The 22725-nt window shown below is 41.6% G+C and overlaps 1 protein-coding gene across 5 annotated transcripts in view; it reads right to left on the minus strand.

The window, feature by feature from the left end:
* The window catches only part of TSC22D1 (TSC22 domain family member 1), a 61410-nt gene that overhangs the window by 16262 nt on the left and 22423 nt on the right, over positions 1-22725 (minus strand). The window contains exons 2-3 of one of the 5 annotated variants that reach the window (XR_001552646.2): positions 14492-14719; positions 11316-13519 (exon numbers count right to left, since the gene is read on the minus strand). The exons of 1 other annotated variant lie outside the window; for it this stretch is intronic. The gene's annotated coding sequence lies outside the window, so the exon portion shown is untranslated. Of the gene's footprint in view, positions 1-640; positions 771-11315; positions 13629-14491; positions 14720-22725 lie in introns of those variants that run through there. 3 more of the 5 variants (XR_001552647.2, XR_001552648.2, XM_015851749.2) reach the window with 3 other exon arrangements.

A 22725-nucleotide genomic window follows, 5' to 3' on the forward strand; every position in this document is an offset into this window, starting at 1 on the left:
AAAGCTCCTACTAGAATCAAATGCTATTCCATGAGACTCGTTCTCACTCTGTTTTAGATGCTGCTTTCTCCTTTGAGGCCCACGTTATGTAACAGCTTGGCTGCCTACAGAACATCACACATCACCATCCAAAAAAAAAAGAAGCAAAGACAAAAATATCTATTTTTGCTGCAGATGAACAATCCACTAAATGTACACAGCCAGCTTTCAGGGGGGGAGGGAGGGGGGAAGGGTATTATTCTTCTGCACCAGCTGGATTTTGCACATTAAAATTGCCTCTGATCTCATAACAGCATATAAAATAACCACACAGCTTTTAAATATTAAAACAAGGGCCTATCCCCTTTGACCACGCGCACAATGTTTGAGGAGAACCAAAGAGCTAAGGCGCATATTTTCATGTTCCCTACCACAGCACACAAACAGGAATCAGCAGTGCACAGGGCTTATGTAACCAACAAGCCCTTGGTCTCACTGCAGCACGGCTGAGCTCTGCCCGCACTGAGCTGCCCCCAAAGGCCTCCTGCCATCCTGCAATTCCCTTCTACAAGCACACTACGTCAGCAAAGCCTCCTTGCTTACAGCTGGGAACCTGAAACAAGAGAGATAAAGCTGTATCAGCACAGAGAAGATCACTCACCTATTTCTCCCCCCAGCATCGTATCATCTGGGAGCGTTATTCAACTGCAGCAATAATTAAGACTGCTTCGAGAGCATCGTACCTAAGAGAATACAATTCAAATACGCTATGCTGCTGGTGCTGCAGCTTGAGCTATAAATAAGGCAGCCCTGCCTCGTCAGGTGGGGATCTCTGCTGCTTCCCTCCCTCCTGTTGGGGTCTGGGGGCTTGGGGCGGCACTGCTCCTCCCAGTGAACCTCCCAGGAGCTTCAAAGCTGCATCTCGGAGCCGCAATGCCCGAGGCACAGGAGCTCGGTGCTCCCGGCTCAGGGATCCTCGGAGCTCCCCGGGCCGCGGTCTCACCCCGCCACCTGGCGGCTGTAACCGGAGGGAAGCGCCGCCGATCCCCGCTGTGCCGCCAGGGGACGCTCCGGGACCGGCCGCGGCCTCACTGCGCTTCCCGACCCCGAGGTGCACTACCCTGTGTTTTTCCTTCACCACCACGGAAACACTTGAAGGTATTGAGTTTTGTTTTGGATTCCTCCCCCCCCCCCCCTTGTTTGTTTGTTTGAAGAGAGCATCGGCCAACATGGCAAAGACTCGTCCTCCGAGTGCCAAAAGCATCACTGGTGCAAAAGTGATGTCAGCAGTGTTTTGTTAGGGAGCTGGCCTTCCCTCTCAAGAGGCAGAGCGCACGCTTTGCCAGGTCAAGCATTAATGGAAACTATTGTTAGTTTACTTAGCCCAGCCAGCGTGAAAGCTCGTAAAACAAGGCAGCATCAGAAAAGGTCTGGGATCGCCTCAAGCTTCACCGCTCCGGCTCAGTTCCCACCATCGGGAATCCGATTCACAAAACGTGTGAGGATGTTGAGGAAGCAAACATACGAAAGTGATGAAACCTTTGACCTTCTGGATCTTCTGGACCCCACCCCAGCTGACTTACCTATACGTGCAATAGAACGTGGAGTCCTGCATAAGTTTGACCCCGTAACACTGAGAAGTCAACAAAAACAACCAGGAGTTTCATGAAATCTACGCTCCACATTCAGTAATGAATCAACTGCCATAACAGGAGCTGACACAAGAGTTTGATTCTTTTGTTGCTGTGCTAAGCCAGAGCTTTGTCTGCTGTTGTTTCAATACTGCACAGAGTCCATCAGCTTTCCCAGCAAGAACATTTACAATGTTAATTATTACAGCAGTGTTTTACTCATCTCAACAAACTGCCTTATCTTCCCTAATTACTCAGGTAGTCAAGTTCTCCACTACTGTCCACTTCACATGAAGTTACAAGCAGACAAAGTGCTGCTTCAATCCAAGTGCTTGGATTAAACCACCATTAAGTTTGTCGCAGTGTGAAGATGCAGTTACTATTGATATTACTATATAATACTGAACATTGCTTGCATGGACAGACAACAGCCACTTGCTTAACTCAATCTATTTTCCTACCACTTCTATGAGTTAAAGATCGAAGTTTCGGTAACTCTGTGGTCAGAAAAGTTATGATGGAGCTTCATTTAATGCCAGAAATCAACCCCCAGCCTGAACTCTTTACAGCAAGGTTAAAGCCATGCTAGAAATGTTTGCAATACATGTTTGCAGAGGTTAAGAATAGCCCAAAGATAAGCACTTGCCTAAACTTGGCAGTAATGAACTGGGACTGTACACAGGCACAAAACATTCTTCTGATGCTCAGACTCATTTGTTCTCCAACGCTGACTGTCCCGGCTCCAAAGCCGTGCTGAAGTTTAATGAGGTGACAATCCTCTGTTGTCACAAAGTATTGAGAGATTCAGGTCACAGAAGGAAAAAAAACCACATTATTTTACACAACAGGAAGGGATTTAAGTAACAGGTGATGGGAGCTGGGATTTTTTTTTTTCCTTAAAAAAGCATTAAAAGAGAAAGCTTGTGGCAGAAAAGTCATATAAATTCGATTATTGAATTGTGGGAAGGATTTAAAGGACAGCTCAAATGTACCCACTCATTTCAGGGCAGTCATCCCTCACAATTTCTCTCCTGAAGACCTGAGGAGGTAGAATCACAGAATGAGCCGGGTTGGAAGGGACCTCAAGGATCATGTAGCTCCAACCCCCCTGCCTGGCAGAGCCACCAAACATACACATTTACTAGATCAGGTTGCCCAGGGCCCCGTCCAACCTGGTCTTGAACACCTCCAAGGACGGGGCATCCACAACCTCCCTGGGCAGCCTGTTCCAGGGCCTAACCACTCTCCTAGTGAACAACTTCCCCCTAACATCCAACCTAAATCTTCCCTCTTTTAACTTAAAACTATTTCTCTGTGTCACAAAGGAAGTCTTAATGCTTCCACGTAAGCCATAAACCATATGGTATGTGAAGGGGATGGGTCAGTAGGGAAAGGAGAGTCACAGCAATGCATGTAAGACTGGACACAGTGATTCAAAGGCAGGCCGACACACCAATACATCTGGCATACTGAACCTATCTCCATTACTACCATAGAAAAATCCCACCTCATAATCACAGAATGACAAGGACCTACAAGATCATCTGGTCTAACTGTTCTCCCATCACCGTTGCTACCACAAGCCACTAAACCATATCACATAGCTCCTCATCCAGACGCCTCTTTAACACTGCAAGGGATGGAGACATCAGCAGGGAGAACATTCCTAGACACCCTGAATACAGACACTAATAGTGATTTAAGTAATTGTACCTGCTCTATGTTGTATTTATCATCAGGTAGCCTGATGTGGAAAAGTCCATGCAGTGAAAAATGTTACCATATTAAAAAATACTCCAGTTCTTGCCCTAAAGAACCTACAGAAGAGAGAATCTCATTTGGATTCTCTCCTGCACATTTCACAAGACACAAGTTTCATGTTTTCTTCTATATAACTGCTATAGTTTGTATGTAAATAACAGCATCACCCATTTCCAACTGAAACTGATTCATTCATTAACACGAGAGGGAAGGATTTGGGCGTCAGGTCATTAAGATTTCAGAAATATAGGTTAGCCTATCTATAATAAGCATTCCTGATGATTTAAACATGGTCTGATGATTACTAAGTTCATCATCTTTAAATAAACACTTCTGACTCAGCATCAGTAGAATAGAAACATTTTCATCAGCTAATTTACTTTAAGACTTTTTGGCAAGCAAGAATAGGAAAGAACCGATAGCTTTTATGTAAGATCAGTGAAGGCAGGAATAGACATGCAGGTGTCTTAGCAAGTAAAAGGGAAAATATTATCATGGAACAGAATCCAAAACCACGGCAGACAATTGTTCCCATACTCCAGTGTTTTGTATTTTAAAGTAATTAGCAAGCAGACACTACTCTGACAAGAAGAAAAGGTCCTTATCTAAATATTCAGCTAAGGGGTTTACTTTTTTATGATGATTAAACGTTAAGGTGCCTTAGAAGGCAAGTTGTATCGTGTAGAAGATAACAACATACAATGGAAAATATTTACTTTGGTACTTAGTGGTCAAAGAGGATGAAGCTAATGACTTGTGAATCAAAGATTTAATCCTCTAATGTTCAATTGCTAAGGACAAGCAGGATTCATCTCGGCAATTCATGTGTTAAGCAAGCCAGGAAGCAACACCAAATCAAGAACTGCCATGTACCCACAGAGGAAAAAAGTGTATAAAGACCAAAGGGATGCACACTCCCTAGGATCCTCAGTATACCAATAAAAGACTGGCTACCAGAATCATTTCAATAGCTCACTACTGTCTAGAATCAAGGTCTTCCCACAGCATTCAAAGATCCGCCCCATATTCCAAAGATACAGTCATCCAAACCACATCATCATCTTACTGTGCCACACAAGGTCAAATGCCAGCTTTTCTAAGCACTCCTTTTCCCAAGCTCCATATAACCCTTTGTATTAGCTTATTGATAATGCACATCTGCCCCAATAACCGCACTAGAAGACAAGCTATCTTGCGTATTCCAGCTCTAAAGTCTGTTTTGTCTACAGACTCCTTGGAAACTTGGTTTGTGTAACACATTCTTTTCAAAAGACTCCCTTGCTGAAATAAACACGTGAGTTTTTCTTTTGTTAAAGATAAGGCTGCTTGGCCTTCAGCTTCCAAAATTCAACTTAATTTTTTCATCTTAAATTCAGAAGATGACCCTTCCGTTTCATGGCATGCAAACATCTTTCCACCCTACACATTTTATCTGAAGCCAATTCTATCCAGATTCGGATCCCTCTCAGCTTCTCTATGTACCATTGCCTTATTTATTCCACGCTGCACGTTAAGATATCAGAGACCTTTAACTCTCTTCTCTAGTGCTACATCAGTATGCAGTCACTGGGCTGCATACCAATCCCCAAATAGCAGGAGTCAGTCAGGGCTTTAAGCTTTTTTTTTTCCCTCTCACGAGCAAACAGTGCTCCCCATTTTACCCTACATTAGCAGTTCTGAAATAGTTGAGATTTAAAACAATGTGTTAGCATTCACCTTGAGCTTCAGAGAACTGATTATGTTTAAAAGATAAAAAAAAAAGTACTTGCTGAAGGTGACAAGAGTATGAATAAATATGTGTATGGATAAATACAATAGCAACCTATTTACACAGTACCTGCAACATCTGGAAACATCCTCACAGCAAAACTGGAACAGGTTGCCCAAGGAGGCTGTGGATGCCCCATCCCTGCAGGCATTCAAGGCCAGGCTGGATGTGGCTCTGGGCAGCCTCGTCTGGTGGTTGGTGACCCTGTACACAGCAGGGGGGTTGAAATTATAGGGGGGTTATGGGCAGGGTGGGATCATCCCTACCAACAATGTACCTCTGGGTTTTTGCACACACATAACCTGAGATGAGCCTGTTCATCACATAGCCCACCACTCTTAGCGTTGCCAGACTGAACATCCAAAGCTATTCCAGGAGCATTTATCAAACCCCTGCAAGCAGTACTTCAAAGTTCAAAGCCAGTGTGTTTGGAAAATCACCATGCTCACCACTTGCCTTACGTCGGGGGTGGGAGATGAAATAACCTCAAGCACATCATCTATTGGATTTACTTACTCAAGTTGTTGCTCTTAAGTGTCAGGTGCTTGCTCGTGTGTAATCCCAATAAACGTTTTCCAACAGTTATCAGGACACTCAAGCAATACAAAAGCATCACATACCTTGTTAAACATATCACATTATATTTGCTTTATAAACACTCATGACTGTTAATGTTATTGCTAAGCAACTGGACTATGTACCACGCACTAATTGTGCAGCGCTGTATCAGCAAACAAATGGTTTAGAACTGTTTTAACTCACAATTCACAACACAATTACATGTAACTAACACTAGGCAGATGTTTGTTTGTTCTTAGACTTCCGATAAGTTATCTAAATCATCTCACAAGAACTCATTCACGGCTAAGATTTAAAAGGTTGGGACTGTAAAGACTTAAAAGATGGGAGGTTTGTGTTGCATGGGAGATGACAGTTGAAGTTTTAATTATACAGCAGCTTTGCAAGGTAGAAGAAACAAAAATCAAAGGCATTAGCTAGAATTTCCAAAGCACCATTTTACACCTCAAATATGAGGGATCCTTTGCTTGCCTTAATAGAGCAGCTACAGAGGTGCAAATCTGGTCACACACAAAGGAAAGAAAGTACCTTCACTGATGAATGGTGCAAGCAGCCATTCGTTGGCTGAACAGCGGCAGGAGGAGCTCACGTGTTTCTGTTCCCATCAGGTCAAAGCAGTGGGTAATTTTAGAACTACTCCATGAGAGAGGCATTTAAAATAGGCAGATGAATGATACTGATCTGGAGCTGTGGGTGAGACTGCAAAAATTGTGATTACAAAGCGTCTGGAATTGAATGCTCTACTAGCTAGAGATTAACCCAAATATTAGTTAGGCAAGTTTTCTAAGCATGGAGCTTCAGAACATCGACACCACCCACACAACCATATGCTTAGCTTACATCAGATATTTCCAATATAAACTGCCTTTCCTTTGGATCGATCCTTCTCCAACATTTGATCACCTGTAACTAGGACTAGGGAAGCTGTGGCACCACACCAGCACCACAAAGAATCACACACAAAGACCATGCAAGAGGATATACAACAGACTTCAGCCCCTTTCCTGCGAACACTGGCCTGTCAGAAACAATGTGGTTTTCATACCGAACGTGAGAGAGGAAGTTCTACTTCACTGGTAAAGTCAACACTGTAACAGCAAAGCTAGAGGGAGGAAAATGGCAAAGAGGTGTCATAGCCACCAAGTGGAAATGGGCAGCCAAATAGAAAGAATATTCCCACTTTTCTTATTTTAAATACGTCAAGTATGAAGATAACTCTGAATGTTTCCAGGCATCGCAACGAATACAGAAGGAAGCAGTACAAGACCCTTTTCAATGCATACATATGCTTAACTTAGGCCATACAGAGGCCTTGAAATCATCACAAAAATACATTCTTTTTCAGTATTACAGAGAGGAAGAAGGAAAACAAAGCTCATGCTATCAGTGTAATGGCCCTGCATACACGAAATACACAGCCAGGGAGGGGAGGGTGAAACTGGTGTACTTGTTTACAGTATCAAGCCCTGAACAATCATTAAGAAGAGTTCTCATGAAAAGCCTCTCCTGGAAACTCGCATCTTGCTTCTCCTTACATATGCTCTAACCGCACCATCTCTACCCTGACATGCTGAAACAAAAACCTCAGTATGAAACAAAAGCTGAAACATACCACAAGAAGAGAGGAGAGGCCTGGGATCTCCAGCTGAGATGCCAGAACAACTACAGCATAAGGACTGCTCAGCAAAGCATCTGGATAAAGGAGCTGACCAAATTGCGTTGGATCAGCATATTTAGGGCCAGATTCTATGACTACCAGAGCCACACCAATATGGCTTTTGAGAGCACATCAGTTCATAATGTAAAAACCGAGACCTATGAGATCCCAAGGGTTGGTTGCAGTGTTAGAGATGACCTGCTAGTCCACAAAGACCAAAGGTGTGGGTGAGAAGGGAGCAGCCAGGCCATCCCCCAGAGCCAGGGTGTGCTTCAGGAATGGTCCTTGGCCGAGCCCTGTAGGGAACAAGAAGTTTAGTTGCTCTTATGGCCCCACCATGAACATCAAAGCAGTATTAACGAATCCTCTTGAGTTCATAGAGGAAGGAAAGATCCTTTATGAAAGTCTTTCTATAGGTAGCTTCAGGACTCAAAAGCATCTCCTCAAAATAAAAACCGTGAGATGACGTTCCTGTAAATATAATATACAAGTAGAAGAGCCAATTCAGCATTCAAATCCACTTCTAACGCAGGAGGATTTCAATACTTTCATTCCCCACCACCACCACCAGCAGTGGGACCTTCAACCTCACAGACTGCTGGGGATGTAACTGAGAAATACCCACAAATGCAAATTGGAGGCTACCAAAACTATGTTAATACTTTATTTAAAAAAATAAAAGAATTAAATGACTTAATGCCTGTTAATCAGTCTGTGCTCAGCATTTAAACCTTGACAGGGCCAGAGCATTCAGGTCAAGTCAAAAAAGCAGCACGCAGGAGTGACAGATGGCACAAAGAAGCTTCCTACAGCAGTATCTGATGACAAAGGAGTGCCACCACTGCAGAGATAGCACTGCTCTGTGCAGGGACAGAGCCATTAAACATTACTGCAGATTCATTAAGAAGACAGATGTAGCACAGTAACAAAGCAGGAGGCCAGAAATAAGTTACTTTAAAGGTTCTATTTAACAATTCATCCTGGTATTGGGGGAATTTAAAGTCAGAAGGAAGAAACACAAATTGAAACCTTCAAAGCTGCCCATACAACAGTCTGCACCAGCACTGCGCGTGCACACAAAATACACCTGATGCTCCAATATGCTTCCACAGGAGTTTGAAGTCGATATCAATTCACATTCTTAACTTTTGAACAATTAGAAGTATACACAAGAAGAAAGATTCTGAAGCTGCAGGAAGCAACGGTATCTCTCACAACGCCCCTCACTTTAATAACAGTCATCCACAACCTTAGCACATCTTACCCTTAAACTGAGGTGCAGCTTCACAGCAATCCTCATAGCAGAACATGACTTAACACGGGCTTTTGTTGCATTTAGCTATTGCTAAACGGTCATCATAAGCATCAGCATCGAGTGCAACGCCACAGCAGCTCTTGAATGCATCTTAAATTGACAACACGTACCACTTCTACCCTTCAATATAAATCCCACACACTGCACTGCCTCACTGTCAAAACTCCGCAGGGTAAAAACATAATGTACTACATAGTGTTACTTAACTACAGATCCTTTCAGTACCTCATCTACACATACTTGCATATACCGGCACACGTGCACATCCCTGTACAGCATTCAAGGGCTACAAAGATACTGTTCTGCTCTGCTGTATTGAAGGAGGCAAAGTTGATGTTAAGCAGTAACGCAAGTCCAACAATAAGCAGGAATCAGGGTGCTAAGATTACATGGGGAGGGAAGCAGACTGCCCTGCAGCCAAAGCACTTCACGCTGGAAGCACTGGTTTGACTGCAGGCCACAGGGAAAAGCTCGAGTCTTGCAAGCTGGGTGTTCTCTGAAAATACAGAGGAAAGGATACAAGGAAAAAGTTCCTTTGACTTTTCTTAAGCATTTATTCTTGGGAAAAAAATATGGTATCACTGTTCATCATTCCCATTCAAATTTGAATTAATAAGAAATGAAACAACCAATTTGAACTGGTTGAGGGAAGTACGAGACCTGACCAGCACGCTCTTATTAAAGGAGGATAGATGGGAAAACTCTGCAAGTATGGGGGGAAAAACATCCTACAATCATAGAATGGCCTGGGTTGAAAAGGACCACAATGATCATCCAGTTTCAACCCCCTGCTATGTGCAGGGTCACCAACCACCAGACCAGGCTGCCCAGAGCCACATCCAGCCTGGCCTTGAATGCCTCCAGGGATGGGGCATCCACAACCTCCTTGGGCAACCTGTTCCACCTGGGCATCAGACTTATAGCAATACAGAATAGGAATCAAATGAGAAGAACGGGCAGAACTCTCTTGTTTGATAGTAATTTCTGTAAAATCTGATATTCAGTCTTTCCAATCTTTCTGCAGCCCCACATAAAAGGGGGGAAACAAGTATAGTTTACTTTGTATTAAAAAGCCTTCCAATGTTCTGTTTGAATAAATACAACCATTGCTCCCCATTAAAGTGATACCCATTTGTACAAGATAGATAGATTTCTTCATTTACTGTTCTGTGACAGACGCCCCAAACCCACATATTTCCCTGGCATCCACTCAATACATAGAAAAAGCAGAAACATCCATTTCTGCTGGTGAGAAGAGGCAAACCACCCACTTGTGAGTATAGACCATAGGTATGAAGTAACACAGGACAGTTTGTTAGAACTCTAATATAGTCTTAAAACAAACAAAAAAGTATTGGGAGGTATCAAGGAAGCCTCACTCTCATTAATTAAAGAAAGCCCCAAACTTATTAAGGTCTTCAAAGCCATGTTTCCAAGAGTTGGTTTATAATTACTTGCATGCCATTTTAACAATCCAGTTCCTTAAGCAGCAAGGCCCGACAGTTCCTGAAACAACTCATCAACTCACCTCACATTGTTGATATCAGCCTGTATCATTTACAGGCCTGGCTTAGGAGCTGGGCTGCTTCCAGTTCTTCAGAAAGTCCATGTAAGAAACAAACCTGGGACAGTTCAGCTGTTTGTCAGCACTGTTGTTCAGATAATCCCTTTCCCAGTTTTCAATGAAAAACACCTTTCTCAGCTAACTCTCAAATCACATTCGTTTTTACCAGGGTTCGCCAACAAGCAAACCAAGGTATCTGCTTTCCTCAACAGGCAAAAAAGAAGCTGAAAATATATATATATTTTCATCATTTCTACTTGACCAAATCTCAATGCTCTTCAGTCCTGTCTGCAGAGATGAAAGTGAGAATCTAATCCAGTTCACAGTACGCTACTGCTGACAGAACCGGTCGGCTGATGCTTTTGCTATGCATCTCACTGCAAAGCAAGGAAAAACACCCCAAATTCCACGCTGTTTATTCTTATTTTTCTTATGGAAGGACTAATGCCTTTAGTCTTTCCTTTGAAGGACATAACCTGAATTGGCAACTCATCTCACATGCACACACACAGAAAAGAAACAGGTTTAGCTCTAGAGGAAGCAACAATGTTAGTAAGTTGGGTTTTTTTTCCCCCCTGGAATTTCTCAATCTTTACAGAAGGCTCCATTACTTTCAAAGCACCCCATAACAGAGTTGCAACACGGAGTCAGAAAGGGTGGAGATAGAAGGTGGGAAGAAGAAAGCAAATCTTTCATTATAAACAAGATAGCTTTTCTGGGACAGGAAAAAGATATGTCAACAGCCAGGATTTTATTCACTGGATATAAAACAGTGAGGAGGAGCTGGCATCTGGTAAAGAAGATGTAAAGGATTACACAGAGTGAGTCAGGAAGCTCTAATGCTCAAGGAATCTTAAAGGGAGCAGAAAGAGGAAAAGCAGAAATACTGCAAGCCTATCTCCTGAAATTCCATTAGTAGCTGGGATTAAAAAACCACTAAAACCATAGACCCTAAACCACGCCGTGCTTTTCCATGTTTCCTGACATCCTGGGGGCAAATCAGAAGAGAGTCACTCAATACTCATACAATTACATTAGGTACAATATAAACGAGAAGAAAATGGGTTTTAGACATCTTTATTATTTAAGAAACACAAAGGCAGCAGTTGTCACTCTAAACAACTTATTAAGGATCCAAGGTGCCAGCTGCAAAGCCCAGAGCACAACAGCAGTACGCTAACAATGCTGATACACAAGTAGTATTAAAATGATGACTTAATAAAAACAACAGATTTGGGAGAGTTTTCCTCTGTATGTGGTTTTTGGTTGTTGTTTCTTTCTTTTTTGTTTTTTAATTGTTACTATGGAGAGAGGGGGAGATGAGCGAAGTCATTTTATGTTTCCCTAGAGACAGCAATTGAGACAATAATATTAGTAAGTTCTCAGTACCTCCTCTTTTACTATCAGTATTTAGTTTCCACAAGTGTTTAATGGTCTTAAATTCGTGTAACACTACAGAACAAAACCACCAAGACCTGCAGTTGAGGAGACGTACCTTTTAAGGATGGCACAAACCATATCAAACCTGAAGCAGACTAGAAACCAAAAACGTACAGGTATTTTCAACTAAGAAAAGTGCTGGCACAGATCTCAAGCCACAGATGTTAGTGTTTATTTCTAAGACTCGCAGATCTTCAGCTTACAACCTCCAGATTACTCCTGTTAAGCACGCAATTTATGCCCGAAGATCCATACCTATGACAGCTACTCAATTTTGAAGTCACCATATGCACAGACACACACTTCAGTTTGGTGTTTTTTTTTATATAAGAAACATTTGTCACATTAAAACAGTTTCTTTAAACTTCCAAGTGCACAAATGTTACTGCAGTTGCATAGTTTCACACATATATCAGACTGTTCTCTAAAAATACCAGGTCATAACATTCGCATTTTACTTGATAACTACAGAAGCGGCAAGACAAAGTCTGATACTCACGGAGAAAGAAATAAAAGATATTAAAGGCATCCGACAGACAGCCAAATTTCAGAAAGTCCAGTGAAAACGGCTCACTACATAAGAATGTACTTAAACAGCACCATCTGAACAATTATTTTTAGAACATACTAAGGCTGCGAGGCATTCCAGCATAATAAGAAGTCACAACTGCCATGAAGCGGTAGCCTCAGGGCTACGTTAAGACCAATCAACAATGTGAGCACGCTGGTGCATTTAATGAAAGATCCAGGCAGTAGTTATAAAATGCATTAGCACAGTAACCGATGTAAGAAATTAATTGGATTCAAGCACGAGTGTCTACTTTACTCCACCTGCCAGAAGCAGAAAACTGAAAAATAGAAGAGCTATTTACCTGCCAGAGGGTCCAGTTCACCCTCCTGCCAGCCCTTCTCACACTCCTAAGCTTTCCTCTTTCCTAGTTTGAATGTTAAAACTAAGTCCTATTGTTCAAAATCAATTTCCTACAGTGAAAAGAACAAGAGCAGATGGACACGAATGTGTCGTTCGCTACGGCCAAACATAAGGTTTTTATTTGAGATCTCGCAAGAAATTCAAGTTTGACTACAGAATCCCTGAGGGGGAATAACCAAATTAAAGCATTCTGCTTTCTAACAACTTTTCAGTCTTGAAGATAAATCTATGTTTTTCTACCTTCAGCACTTCCAATATACCTTTTTTTTCCTATAGAAGTAACCTCAAAAGGCCCAATACTTTCCATACAGCCATGGACATTTGTCTTTTTCTTTTAATTAAAATAAATTTGAAGAGGTAGAAGCCTAATTAAATACCATTTCCATAAGAATCCTCATCAATACGTTGGGCGATCATTTAAAAAGGCTATAAGCAGAAAAGGCTTCACAAAAGTATCAATCTGAACCACAGCAGAACCCAGTTTCACAGATTCACATGGCATCACCTATACAGGAGTTAGCGAGATCTCATCACGCTGTGAGACCTGCAGACTCCTCAAGTTGGATTTACCCATTTGATCTTCATCAGACAGCAAGATCCCAGGTTCAGGTTTTTATATAACATCTTTATGACACCGTATCAAAAGGACCATGGAAAGCCAAACAAATTCCCTAAAGAATCACGCATTAGAAGTAACGTTCTGCCTACGCTTCCGTTTCTAGGGTGGCTCTGTATGATGGAAAAAGGAGTCATTTCTTTCCCAATCCCATTTTTGTCAGGAGATCCTGCTTAAGGAAGGCCAAGATCCAAACCCAGTCATCTTCCAGCAACATAAATGGCTCTCATAATCTTCTGCCGAAGGCTTGTGAAGCAGTATAAAGGTTACAAGGTGTCCTGAAGCAAGTTGGAGGGAATGAAGAAGGAGAGAATAGTCATAAGATGCACCAAAGTAATAATGCACGTAACATAGTTCCAAATGACTTCACTCAGCATGAAAGAGGACCTGAAAAAGTCCATAAATCTCATTGCCAGTTTTTAGGTGACATCACTTGCTAAAAAAGTTAAAAATCTAGAATAAACTTCCTGTGTCAGCAACGACATGCTGGAGTAAGAGAAATCTGACTTTGGGCTACTGATGTTTGCAAGGAAGAGGCTGTTGCTCTGCACAGCATGAAGCAAGGAAGGCAGAATTATCCCAAAGCTGTTTTTACTGATACCCCTTATCTGGGCCTCAGGAATTGCCGATTGAGACTGTTAGCAGCACATCCCCTTCCTTACTCAGAGCATCCCAGTCTGTTTCCTTCACACTGACAAAGAAACTGGACTTAGACCCAACAGCCACAGACTGCTCTGAAGGAAGAGCATATTCACACATTCAGAAATGGGGAACATCGTCACCACTGGGAATCAAGCAGGATTTCGAATCCTTTTGGTGACCTTCACCTCGCAGTGTATCCAAAGCTAACGCTGGTGTAAAGAGACAGGGAGGAGATGAAAGTTATGTGGCATGAGGTCATATACAATCACTGGCCTTATTTATGTCCTCGCCACCAATTTCTGTGTATTCCTGTATAGGAAAGGGTCAGAAGAAGATCATTATCAGAGCCTTAAAGAACTCCTGTGCAAATATGACCCCATGAACAGGCAAATTACTCAGAGGTATAAAAACACCCTTTCCAAGCACCCAGGTAATATTTCCTCTCCTCTCTCTCTCTCCCCCACATTTTGTCTTTAAACTGCTCACACTCTCTCCTCTCAGCAGCCTAGAGAAGTAGAAGACAACATCAACAAAAAAAGCATTAAGAAACAGTATAAAGTTCATCCTCCACACCTGAGTGGAAGGCAGTTTAAAGGGGCCCTACCTACCTGCAACCCTGTTGTTTGCTTCAAGAACTCTGTTTGCCCAAGGAAAAAGAGACGAGCAAATCCTGGAAGCAGATCCTTCCCCAAAGGAAGTCTGAGACTCAATCCTCTGAGTGGTTTCTTTCTTCAAACTTTCACACTGGTTCTTTACTTTTGTGGGCAGCTGGAAAAAGAATGAAGCCGTAGGCTGAGGCAGGGACTCCATACTTCCAGGATAGGGAGGCAGAAAGACTGGAGGGGAAGGAAAAGTGCTAGTTGGTAACTTCTTGAATAATGACCTGCATTCCCTCATTCTCGGCCACACAGAGACATACACATAGTCACTGCCATAGGGGAGGATGATAAGAGATGAGGGCTAGACATGCAGTTTTTTTTCATGCTCTGATGCCAAAAAGAAAAAACACAATCAAACCCACCCCAAAGTGCTGAACTGTGAACTTTCAAGACTGTTCAGACATCTACCGATCGATGAGATCAAGAAGATTTTTTTTTGGTCCAGAAAGTTCTCTCATTTGTTACAAGATGACGTAAAGTGGGCAAAAAAAAAAAAATATACGAGATTATTTCTGGGGGAAAAAAAAATGTCCACATTTCTCCTCTGTTCTCTCAAGAAAATTAAAAATGGCATCTATTGCAATGTGGTGAATACCTCCCCGTGATCGCAGACAGAAGGCGCTTTAAGAAGAAACCATCATACTTACCTGGATGCTTCCCTTATCGATGACTTCCTAACCCTACTTCCAGATCCTCTGTAAAAGGCCTTACTCCAATCTCAACTTCTTTACTCAACGTAGGTTCATCGCGATACAGCTGTAGAAGCTGAGAAACTACCCACATTTCTTACTGAGTTTCTCAATTTGTACAATATTAACTTCTTCCTGAGAGTTAACTTTTATATAAATAAAACATTAATGAATAAGAGCACAAATTTTCCTCTTCACAAATCCTGAAAACTGACAGTGAAATTTTATCAGTAGCACGGAGCCAACAAGGAATAGAATAGTAGGGAAGTAGAAGTGTCAGCACTTAAAACAACTGCATGTATAGCTTAGTATTTGTTTACTGGTTATTACCCATTACAATCAGCTTTTAAACAACAGCAGTAGTGTCTGGTATTTGTATACAGGGTAGCTGTTGTGCTTCATGTCTACTGTTTTATCTGCAGTGCTTACAGGACACCAGATAAAACGTGATCCAATAGTTAACAAAGAAGGTAATCTACTCATGTTTGATGCATTTTCAATGATCATTCATCTATGTAAAGTTTTACTATGCTTTTTTCCCCTCACGTTCTCTCTTTCAGACTATATAATCTAACCAAAATGGTCTGTATAGTTAGATACCTGAAGCGCCCTTCAATTCTAAGCATTCCCATCCTCAAAAAACAAGTCTCCATTCTGCTATAAATAACATAAGAAGTTGGAACGAAAGCCAGGTTTTGTCATTCAAATCACTTCAATAATATATTCTCCAAAAGGCATCTTTAAGCTTTATGCAATTAGAGTAGTAAACAGGAACGCATCATGAGAGATGCTTTTAAAGCACTAGCACAATCTGATATCCCGCACTAATTACAACAACCAAATAAAAATCAGTAAATTAGTTCCAAAGACACTACTTGGGCACACAGGAAGATATTCTGCCTCTTGATTCCTCCAAGGACAACAAACATGGTGATATTATTTCAATTTAAGGCAAGAGTTTTTGCTCTAAATAGACTTTTTTTAAAATGAAAAAGTAGGATTAATTATCCTTTAGTGGAACTCCATGACATCTGCTTATCTATTTTTATTTTAACACGAGACCATGTGTTCCTACATCTTTCAGTTTGCCAAGATACTGACTTTTCTATAAAGATCGGCTGTCAAAAGGTTAGAGAGTTGGGTTCAGTCTTCTCGTTCCACATGCATGCTTCTGTGACAGAGTTTGTCTGCAAAGAACAGTAACTGACCAAAACATAAATGTAATTGGCCATTAGATGTCCCTAGGATTATATTTATGCTCCCTGCTCCCAGTGAAGCAGGTGGTGCAAGATAAAACAGGAGAGAAAAATGCAATGCACAGGATGTGCCCAAAGAATTTCTACTGCTATCAACTCTCTGACTGAAAAAGAAACTATTACAAAAGGACAATACAATTCTCCTCCTAAACAAAACAGTGAATAATAAGGTTCTTAAATTGCAAATACCTTGATTCGGTAACTTTTCAAGTTGCTAATACTTACTACTTACTTGCCAACACACTCTGTGCAAGCACAATGCCATACACAGCAATACAGGCTTAATTTCAGATGATAAGTGCTGAAGTTGGAAAAGCTAATAATGCTCTTAAGTCAAGATTCCTTTCCAGCTGAAAGCAACAGAAGATATCAGAGACAACCCAGATGAAGCAGCATGACCTAGCTTTGTGCATGCTGCTTGAAACAGGAATCTGTCCATGTCCCAGTATGATCAAAAAGCTGCCTTTGACGGATCCTCTGTAATGAAAGATCTCATTCACTGGGAAAAGACTCCAGAAAACCTTTGGTATACTGCCTACTATGAAATCATGTACTCAGGCTTCAGGCTTCCTTGCATCAAGGTCATACTATTTCTTTTTCCAAGAAGGGCCAGCCCCTTACTTTTACTTTTTATCTTTTGGTATGTTTTTCTTCCCTCATACACTTGCATTGAACACTAAAGATCGGTCATGTTTGTGTTGTAGCTTTGAAAAATACCAGCCTGATTTCTATACAAATACAAACCTCGGGCCGAAATCACTGCATCACTTTGCATTTTGAAGAGATAAGTGCTAATAAATGCTCTTTTGTTCTTCCAAGATTTAGAAGAGCAGAACAAATCTAGAACAGATCATCCAAAACACGTGAACGCCCTGTTAGGGGAATGCTGGGAGAGGTTTTTTGCTGCCTCAGCAATTGTAATTGATTCCTGCTACAGAAATGGGATGTTAGGTCAGCATAAGGAGCTGAACTGACACAGCTCTTTTCTCAGTCACTGTGCTGTCGTTTACTGATCCACCTGAAGCAAAGGGACCCTTCTTGTTGGAAGAGGGGAAATTCTGGCTGAGATGACACAGGAACAACTTATACAGATAATCTCCAGGAGAAGATGGGAGTCAGGAAAGGCCCTTATGTCCTCATTTATGAGCATGCGGAATGCAGTTACAACAAATGTTTTCATCTTCTTTGAGGGAAGAAAGGAATCTCTGAAGCATCTTTGCCTTTCCAGGGTGACCTGATTATAGAAACCCCAAGGTAACAGTGGTTACCTATCAGGAAACACTGAATCCATACATTTGTTAAGTGGCACAGAGCAAACGCAGCAACACTTTTCTTTTTGTTGCAACACTGCAGCTTTAACTCAAGATCTAAGTCAAAGAACATAGAATCAAAAGCAAACTGCCTCATCCTACTCAAGATACTTGTACCTTCGATCAACTACTTCTCAGTCCTGATACAAGATGTATACAAGTTTTATACATCATGCAAATGTTTATATTTGAAGTGGTGCTGGCCACATGAAATACTTGCAGCTGCAAAAACAGATCCTTAGACCTTGAGGAGGAGTCATTGTTGCTCTGTTGCTATTCCTTGGTTTGGTCCTACCTCTAGACACATGCAGGCTGCAAACCAGCTGCAGGATCTACACACCAACATCTGGTTGAAATGTTATAGAAAATAAACATTACAACAACAAACGTTTAGCAAAGTACCTTTCTCTGGCAATTAGCATCAACATGACATGGATACTGAAATGTCAGCTTCACATCACTAGCGTTATCTGCGTAAATTTCAAGCCCCCGACACTAAGGAAAACAAAGACTGGTTTCCCAAAGCCTCCTGCTGAATTTTAGTTTTGGAGGAAGGGAGGGAGAAAACTGAGGGGACAGAAAGGAAGATGTCATTGAAGATCACAACAGCTGCACAAGGAAACATTGCTATCAAGCCGCAGGAAAGAGAGAAGGTGGCAAGAACAACTTATCAAAGTGCTGATTTACAAACAAAATCATCATGCAACCCATCATTAAAAGCTAAATCTGCAGGCAACTGGTGTGGGCTTTTATTTTTCTGAACTTTCAGGTGAAAATGGCTCAAGGCTTTTCCCTGTATGTTTGACCCTTGTTCTTCCTCACAGCTCTCCTCTAGCACATATGGTCTCTGGAGAACAACAACACAACACAAATGAAACTTCTTTCACATAGGTATTAACTCAAATACATACAGAAATTTAATGGGTTAATATTAGTAAATGGCAACATGGATGCACTGAAAAAAAAATGAAAGCTAAATAAACAATTTTTTTTTTGTTGCTATTATTACTTTAAATATAAAGTCCTCAGTTTTAAGAAGTTCTACAGTAGGAAGTATTCAAAGAACCTATTTCAGAACTGAATCCTTACTATTTTACTTTCCGTATCAAATATTAATTGCTGTATCTTTTTCTGTTAGATGTTCCTAACTCCTGATCTCACAAATGCAGCACAATCTGACCAGTATTTTTAGCAGCTATAAGAACTCCATAGCCCAAACTGGACTGAGTGCCCTACAAACACTCCTATTGCTGAGGCACAACCTGATGCCAAATGCTGCTGTAAGCTGTGTCAGCTCTCCAGTACTGAGAAGCAGTGTGATGTAACTAAGGCTTATTTTTTTGTCTAACATGAGGTAGTGACAGTGAAGACAGACACCAACTTCAAGTCATTACCTGCAAATGATGTGCAAGCACACCATAGTACTTCCACAATGTGAAGTCTGGCCATTCAGGTCAAAATTCAAGCAAAAACATCCCGTGGCAATTATGAGGGGTCTGGAGCACAGGCCGTATGAGGAGAGGCTGAAGGAGCTGGGAATGTTCAGCCTGTAGAAGAGGAGGCTCAGGGGAGACCTTACTGCTCTCTCTAACTTCCTGAAGGGAGGCTGTAGTGAGCTGGGAGTTGGCCTCTTCTCTCGTGTCATTAGTGATAGGACCACCACACAAAAACACACTTTTTAAGGTTTGCTGGTGATTACTTTCCTTACTATGCCAGTGCCCCAAATTCACCCATATCTTAACATCAACTTATAATTGTCTCATTCTCTCCAAACATTACCTGAAGTAAGACCACCACACGCTACATAATACACTTACAGTTAAGCTGAAATAAACAACACCTGAAACATATTATTTGTATCTGCTTCAGTAGGGTTGTGTTTTCCTGTTTCCCCTGTCTTTTCTTTACACAAGTACCTTCACACCTACCTGCTTTCATCAGCTTTTGCACTAGACACCACTAACTTTGCCAGTGCCTCTTCACAGGCATTCCAGTGTGCAATGTCTGACTGTCTCTCTGTATCTGTTGAAATATTAGCACTTGTTTTACATCTCATGAAAGAAAGAAAAACAGCGTCAAGTCACGTGTAACATTAAAACAGAGAAGAACACACAGATCGGTTCCTAGGCCAGACTCACTGCTTTCACAGAATCATACAGAACATGGAAAACAAACACCAAATTGTCCATATCAAAACAGAAACTTACCCCACTGACTGACCCGGGTTGGAGATGTTTAACCACACCCTGAATCTCACAGGACCCTCCTTTCTTCGTTTAAGTCAAGACTTCATTGACAAAAAAAAACTGTGATCTGGGACATATAAGAAGAACTTCCCACACACTCAGGCAAATACGTAGAGACTATCAGCTCTTCTGATAATAAAACATAACTTCAATCATTACCAAACACCTCTATATGTGAGTAAGATACATGATATGCATCTTAACTTGAAAGTAAGTTTGATAACCACATACAGCAGAAATTCTTGAGACGAGGTTCGTTTTCAGCATAAAAATAGTTCTCTGATCACTTGTTTCTTTCTGTACCAAAAAGTAATAAATAAATAAATCAGTGTTTCTCCAAACTAGCTGTTAAGTTTAATAAAATGCTTCTGTCTCTAAGTTCTTAAGGTCAGTTCTCCTATAAAAGACCAGCAAGTCTCCTTTCCTTCCATCACGTTTTCTTTTTAAGGCAAGATTCTAAAATTAGTCTGCACCAGGATCAGGAAAGGTCTGCAATGAAGTTATTAGGTTTTAACTGTATGATATACGTGAACAAAGTAGTTTATTTTCAGCTCAAGGGCTTCCCAGCTACCAAGTAAAAGCTTTAAATCTCAAGTACTGCATGACGCCATTATTTCTGCATAAAAGAAAGTTTGTATCAGATAACTGATCCTCCAGACTCTCAAAGTGTTACTTAAATAGAACTCCATCTTCTGGTTTGCCAAAAAGGAAAGCACGGCACACATGACAAAGCTCAACACAGCCAGCTTAAAGGAAACTGATCTCTGCTTTTCTGGGCTCCCATCATCTCCCACCCCCCAAAGTCATCAGGGAAATGCCTTCTACCAGTCAAGTCCTTGCACTCTATTTCATAAAACACAGCAATATTCCAGCAGTCTGGACGACAGAAGACTTACAGCGCCCAATAAAAAGCCTTTTAAATGGAACTTGGATAGGAAAGTGTGTAATTTTGTTGAAGAGGAGCTGCAGGACTTATTTCAGTGGCAAGTTAAAATACAGCACCAAAACAGACTTTACGACATGAGCTGAATGTAGCTTTCAGATATACAACATCCTCAAGCCTGCACTGAGCAGAAGTCTGGTTTTCAAGCAACGTATCTTGACGTTATGACTCAACATTTTGATTCAGTTTTTTTTCCCCTCTTCTTGCACATTGAAAATATGTAGACAGAAAAGAAGGGTGTGTGAGCAAAAACAAAAGCACTAACAAAATATTGATCATCTCTCATCACCGCGAGCAAGTAAGAATTTGTTTTCATACTTTCTGCAGATGGTTACAAACAAAACCATGCAGTGAAGCACATCCTGAATTCAACAAACCAAGGAGGGAGGATGGTTCCTATCTCTGAAGTGGAGGAAGGAGGGAGGAAGAGGAAGGTGGAGCGAGCAATGCTCCACCACTGCAGAAGAAGCACTTAACCACCCCTCAGCAGCACAAATAGAAGTAGAGTGTTGCACTGTTAAAGAGCAAGCAAATTAAACACAACAACCCTGCCCTTTATGGAAAGGGATCATTAAATGGGGTGCGTACATTTCTGAGCTCTACATAGAGCTGTTTTAGCTTTCATAATACCAGTTGTAGCCAAAAAATTATACCAACGTATGACAAATCTAGCTGCCACTTTATAGGCAGTGGTAGAAGATATTATTGATCAAGTATGAGCATTTTAAAAGGAAGGTCAAGAGAGAGAATCAGCATCAAAACCCCCAGTACAGACAACTGTTCTATGTCTTCTTTCCCTGCCCATTCCTCAGCATGCATTGATGCAATGCATATTTCTTCCCTCTTCTTTATTACCTAAGTCCTACCACAGCAAATGGTTATTTGAGAAGTGTCCTACACATTAGTGTAAAACACAATTAAGCCTATTTAGCAGCCAACAATCAGAGTGTCATCTGACTCCCCTGCTTTCCATCCACCGGAAACTAAATTTAAACTATTGTTAATTGAGAGCATGGATGTGAAAATCATAGAATGGTTTGGGTTGGAAGGGACCCTTAGGATCATCAAGTTCCAGCCCCCAGCTATAGGCAGGGACACCTTCCCTCTAAATACATAAAGAAGAGATCTTAAGAAGAGTGGGCTCAAAGCTTTTGTAGCTATAAACCCTTCTACAGGTTTTATTAGATTTACTCATTTTATTCAGCCAGGGACTAAACATTACCAGGAGTTTAGTTCACATGCACAGTTTAAAACTTGATGAACTTGCAAGTTAGCTGACACCACACTTGAACGGTTTCAAGCAATAAACCATCCCAGACTCCACAAGATTATCACTTGTGTCACTCTACTGCAACCTTGAGAGGGTCATAAAATAAACAGACTATTCCTGCTGCATCTTTACAACAGAACAGCTGCTTTTGAATCCACGGTTCAATTTACATCCAGTTGGGATGCCCCAAAGAGTGGCCCTGCTAGACAGGGGGGTTGGAACTACATGATCCTTGAGGTCCCTTCCAACCCGGGTTGTTCTGTGATTCTGTGAAAGAAAAGGGGAGCTGCATGAAGCATGACAACAGAGCAGACAAGCAGGTCCCTGCTCCATGGAGGGAGGGCAAGGAGCAGGGCAGCACTCCTCCTGCGTGACAGCACGCAGCAGCTGGGCACCATGCCCTGAGCTGAGAGCAGCACAGCCTGCCTGCTTTGGGGCAGCTGCGAGCCAAGAGGCACACAGAGCCAGA

This window comes from Coturnix japonica, chromosome 1, assembly GCF_001577835.2.
Source record: "Coturnix japonica isolate 7356 chromosome 1, Coturnix japonica 2.1, whole genome shotgun sequence".
NCBI classification, from domain to species: Eukaryota; Metazoa; Chordata; class Aves; order Galliformes; family Phasianidae; genus Coturnix; species Coturnix japonica.